Source organism: Diadema antillarum, unplaced genomic scaffold, assembly GCF_040938485.1.
Source record: "Diadema antillarum isolate AM-2024a unplaced genomic scaffold, OU_Dant_1.0 seq00000620_RagTag, whole genome shotgun sequence".
In the NCBI taxonomy this organism is placed as follows: Eukaryota; Metazoa; Echinodermata; class Echinoidea; order Diadematoida; family Diadematidae; genus Diadema; species Diadema antillarum.
Window position 1 is genome coordinate 1,730,950 of NW_027271543.1, and position 5,637 is coordinate 1,736,586.

Here is a 5,637-nt window from a genome sequence, read left to right on the forward strand (position 1 = left end):
AACCAACCAACAAACAAGCAAACCTGGAAATCAACTGCATATTATTGCCATCAATTACAACATTACTTATTCCTTAAAAAGTCAATTTATAGTGGCAGATGATCAAATTGGGTTAATTACCAAATTTATGCACAAATGTATATGGCATTCTTAGAATATTTCTGAATATATTTGAAAATAATGAAAATGAAAATGGCGAAGAAAATTAAACATAAACAAATTTACCATTGACTATGAATGCTTACACTTAAACAACATACGTGTGCATATACAGGACTAGTAATTGAGAATGAGATAACTTGGTATATTTGAGTTTCATGAATGTTGGTACAGAAAAGTTAAAAACTGGTCTTACTACTGGTTTCATTTTTACATTTTCCCTGCACACAATATTTCAAGTCCTCCTTTTATAGTACAATGTGCCACAAAGTCTTAGAATTTTTTTCTATTTGTTTTCAAAAATTACAAAGGGTCTGTAAAGATGACAAACACTTACTGTGCACAGAATGTGTAACTGATCAGGCCATTTCATGTTAACAATGGTAACTGAAGTCTTACAACAGGATATTGTACAATTGTCTGTAACTTTATGAGCACATGTGGAGTGGCCAAGACTGATTAAGATAACCATATGATGAGGCAAGCGACTGGACATGACTTGAAGAAGTGCTGGCCCTAAATGAGCCAAGTAGCAATAACGGATTGTTGAAAACAACTTCTGCAAACAGTAAACAGAAGCCATCTTTACACCAGCATAAATGGCTTTCACTTGCCAAATTCTCATCAACTTGCATTGGATAACAGACATGATGTGTCTGCTCTCAGGGGCGGATCCAGGAATTCCGTAAAGAGGGGGCACCTTTACAAAACTATAGGGGGGGCATGCACCCCACCCCCAATTTTTTCTTTTTATTTCTTTTGCTTTCACAAAATATAAGGAAGGGGGGGGGGGGCACACAGTGCACCCCTGCCTGGATCCGCCACTGGCTCTGGATCCAATGTATTCAATGTAGGTCAATCAATTGTAAAAAAAAAGCACACATCGCAACAGATAAATGTACTTCATTTCTTTGTGATAGTTTCATTCATAGCACAGAGCATCTGTTGCAGACCAGCTTTTCATCGCAGAAATCATTCCTTGACCTGCTAAATGAGGGGCAAGTGCCGTTTAGTAAAGGTACGATATTTTGAGCCAAGACGCAACATAAAGTGCTCGGACTCTCTCTCCCATACAATCAGGGATGATGAGGTTTGTTGAAAAAATTGTAAATCAAAAATTTCAGGTGATTTTGATACATGGAAAAAGCAACATGTGTACAGACTTGAGAAAAAAAAAAATCTGAAATCAGATTTAACCCGTTGAGGATGGAATGATTTTGCTACAATATGCATTTCTCATAGACACCTGCCCGAGTATACTCGGGACTCGTCCTCAACGGGTTAAATCTACAGAATATCTTGCCAGACACAATGTTAGGAATTCACATCACAAATCATGGATACTATATACTGCCCTCTATCCATTCGGTTAGGAAAGCCTGAAAAGACAACAGACCTGACGTCTTTCTAGCTGATGCATATCGTGTAATCATATATTTCAATTTTAAATACAAATGACCTGAACAGTCAAGTTCAGGTGCACTGCTGATAATATATTAGAGAGTATTTCATTAAATAATTCCTTTGTACAAAAAATCATTGATATATAATATTATGTATTTACACACACAAAAAAGTACATTCACACGTATCAATATGCAGACACATCTGGAATAATTGCCCTAAGATTCTTTGGCATAAGAGCAATCTTTGATTTCTCACCAAGTTTCACAGTAGAAAATAAATGATTTTCTGATTCATTCATGCAAACAATTAATAACACCATCCTTGCTTTAAAAAAAGAAGATATGTCTGATCATGAAGGCATCAACTTTTAAATGCATGAATATGATGAAATACACATTTCTTCATCTTCACATCCACTCTCTCTCTCTCTCTCTCTCTCTCACACACACACACACACACACACATACATACACAATCTGTGTAATGCACAGTCAATGGTGCTCCAAGTTGAACACACACAATCCAACTGAAAGAGAGTCACGTAATTACAAATTGCAAATACAGAAAGGAACATACTGTGTAAATCTTCAGTTGCTTTTCAAAGACAGAAGGAAATGAAAATGAAAAATTGACTGTGAATAGACGAAATAAAAACACCTCCCCCCCCCCAAATAAAAAAGGAGGAAAAAATGGAAAAAAAAAGTAGAAACAAATGAACATTTTTTACAAATGTACTACATAGAAGACTTTGCAATTACATCCACCTCGATCATTTCACACTAACAAATCTAATCCTAAAAATGGCATGTGTTTGTAAGGAAAGTGCGATGCATGTAAATCTAATAAGCTCTGAACGAAGTGATGTACACGTGTATGCCTATGGGAGGACAGAGTCTACACTGTTCCTTTCACTGTCATAATGCAATGCAAAGGCTGACAAAGCTTTGTATTAACCCGTTCCATACGGAAACCTGGTGGCCTGTGTATTAAGTCTATGGAGATTTCAGAATTTAGTATGGAACAGGTTAACATGTCTGCTTACAAAAAGCTGCTCTGGCAATACATAATCTACCTCAATTACAAGAGATCTTTAAAAGAGATTTTTGCTTATGATTGGAAACAATTGGGACACGTGGCAGAAAGTTTATCAAAAGCACAAACATTCCAGCCACTCTCTATCATAAAGTGATGATATGGATCCTAATCAAACTACTGTATTGGCTGAGGGCAATCGCGTGACCAATCTTTCCTTTTGCCCAACATGCCCACAAGCATAAGTTTTTGCCATTGACTGCATACTAATTACCTGCATTAATGACTGCATCAGAGATATCATTGCTCAAATACACACATGTAACTGGCTTGCCATAATCATGCTCACTGATGTCACAATTGCATACTTTAGCAGTGCGCACTCAATCAGTTACAAGCGCATATATGCTCAATCACTCATTTACTGTAAACAATTTCTAAGTTCGTGTTCAGTGTATTTGGAACATTTCCACCGACATCTTGGCTTTTGAGCAAGCTCTACATGTAGCTGACAGGTATTTACCCATAAAGGTAAATGAGAAACATTTCATAGAACCATTTTATAAAACAAATAATGCACAGGTTTATGTTTGTGGCATTAGTGGAGATGCAGCTCACTCTCAGATATTCACAACGATGTGCATGTTACACCACTGTAAATACCCTCAAGTGCACTGCATCTCCACCAACGCACTATCACCTGTCCATTATTTGTATACTATTTCCTCTGCTATGAACATTCATAACTGTTCATACCCTCCAATATCTTCCAGCAAAGCAATCAAGACTGATCAAATATTCTTGCTCTTCTTCCAGCAAGCTCCTCTGCCCCTTTGAATTCCCACAGTCTCTGCATGTAGTCTCACCCTGGCAAGAAATCTGGCCAGAATGCCTTTACATTTTATTCTAGCAATCCGTGCAAGCAATTCACTTGGTACCAATGTCTGTATATTTTTTTTTTCAAATTTCAATTCCACTCACTTTCCTCTGAAATATGAGCTAATGAGGTATTACCACTAATCACCCACACTCCGCCCTTGTCCGCATCGCGATGGTATCATGACTACATACATATCTACAACAAATCAATCATTCACTTAATGACCAAACAAACAAAAAAATAAGAAAGAAAGATATCTTTCTACAATTCAAATCTATAGCTGGAACCCCCAAGGCCAGAATTCATAGAGGTAGCTTCAATTTAGTCCAGGGATTATGCAAATCTTGACTGCGATGATGCGCACCACATATATCATGTTTACCAACTGACATCAAATAATGAATGCATGGTAATGCATGCATGAGCAAGGTATGCATATTTCTCAGTTCGTTTTGTTCAATGAATAGATATAAATCATGGATTCATTTTAAACTATCCTATGTATTCCGGCCTTACTTTCAAAATGGTAAACTGTTTGTCATACAAGAAATTGGAGTCCTAGCCCATGAAATCTACTGCATAACAAGCCAAGGTGATTAAGGCATTGGGCAGAGAGACAGGAGAGGGTGGGGATGGGGGTGCAGTTGGGATTATTTCATCCTGATGTGGAAATCAATACTTGCACTGAGTATGAAGCATATATTACTAGACTTTTATCTGCAAAGTGGTATGATTGCGTAACATCCTTGTTCAAAAAAACCTGGTCACACCTTACAAAGTCTTCTTCCTTTTACACATTAAAAGTAGACCACAATACTATAAAAAAACACACAAATACAATCAAAGACACAACAATGTAAAGGTTTTGTCTGTTGTCTGTGTTAACTTCACAAATTACCAAGAAGTGGATATGATACAAAGTTTTAAAACAGCAATTTGCACAACTGTACGTATGTTCCTGACATCACCCTCTTTAAGTACTTAACGATTTGCTGGTTTTGCATGAAGCCACAAATAATGATACAGCATCCCAGTTTCACACACTTTGACCAAAAAAAGAAGAAATAAAAAAAAGGGTAAATTGACTACTTTCTCTACATATATATGCAGGGTAAACATCTCAGTATATATGGTAGAACGTTTGGCATGGCTGTCTGTTCTACATCAGGAACGGTTTTCTCGCAGGTGATGGACGGGCGCGACTAAAAGCTGTAGCTTCCAAATGAGGATTTGGTTATAAGTTCTCATTGCCCACAACTTATACTAATATCTCTAAATGCAGCAGAGCATTTGGTGGGAAAGAGTATGCATGCTCCACCTCAAAATGTATGGCACTCTCATTACATGATTGTGGGTCGGTGAAAGAAGAAGAGATCAACAGTTGAGGAGTGCAAATCACTTGGCAAGTCCCACACAAATAACAGACAATGGCTGTATGCTAATATTACAGAGTAAATGGAGGTAAATCAAAGGTTGAATGTCTGAACCCTGACAAATGTTGAACACTAGTTGCTTCACCCGACCCTGCAACAATTTGTATCTGCACTGCCATGTGCTATTACACCCTGTCAAAAAGCAAGGTGACACCCCCCAACACACTGCACCTAAAACATGCAGGTATGGTAAAAACACATCACTTGTCAGGATGGGTTAATACCTGACCTGCACTTAGAAACAGCAATCTGGACATGATTACCTCTAAAGGATCGGCACATGAAGGATGCAGATGGCTGATATCAGTGGGTGTTGCCTGGTATCAGCCAGGCATTGACCATTATCCTTCTCATCTCCACCAAAACATTTTGCCTGCCCTTTACACTCCTATTGATACACACAATCGATTACTGCTGTGTCCACACCAACTGCTCTCCACACAATAAAAAAGCGATGATACCTTGGTGACCACACTCCTCCGTGCATTGGAGAGGCAGAGGTATATTCATAGAGAGAGATGATAAAAATATCTCTACTCCTACGCCTTGACACAAATCTATCCATCTGTTCTTCCAAACACTCCCGCCAATCAAAAAAAAAATAAAAAAATACCAGCCACCTCTCTCAGTGTTGCTGCTTTGCTTATGCCTTTGTATTCTCTCTCTTATCTCTCTGTCTCTATTATTCTCTCTTTCTCTATATCTCTTTTATCTCTCTATCTCTCT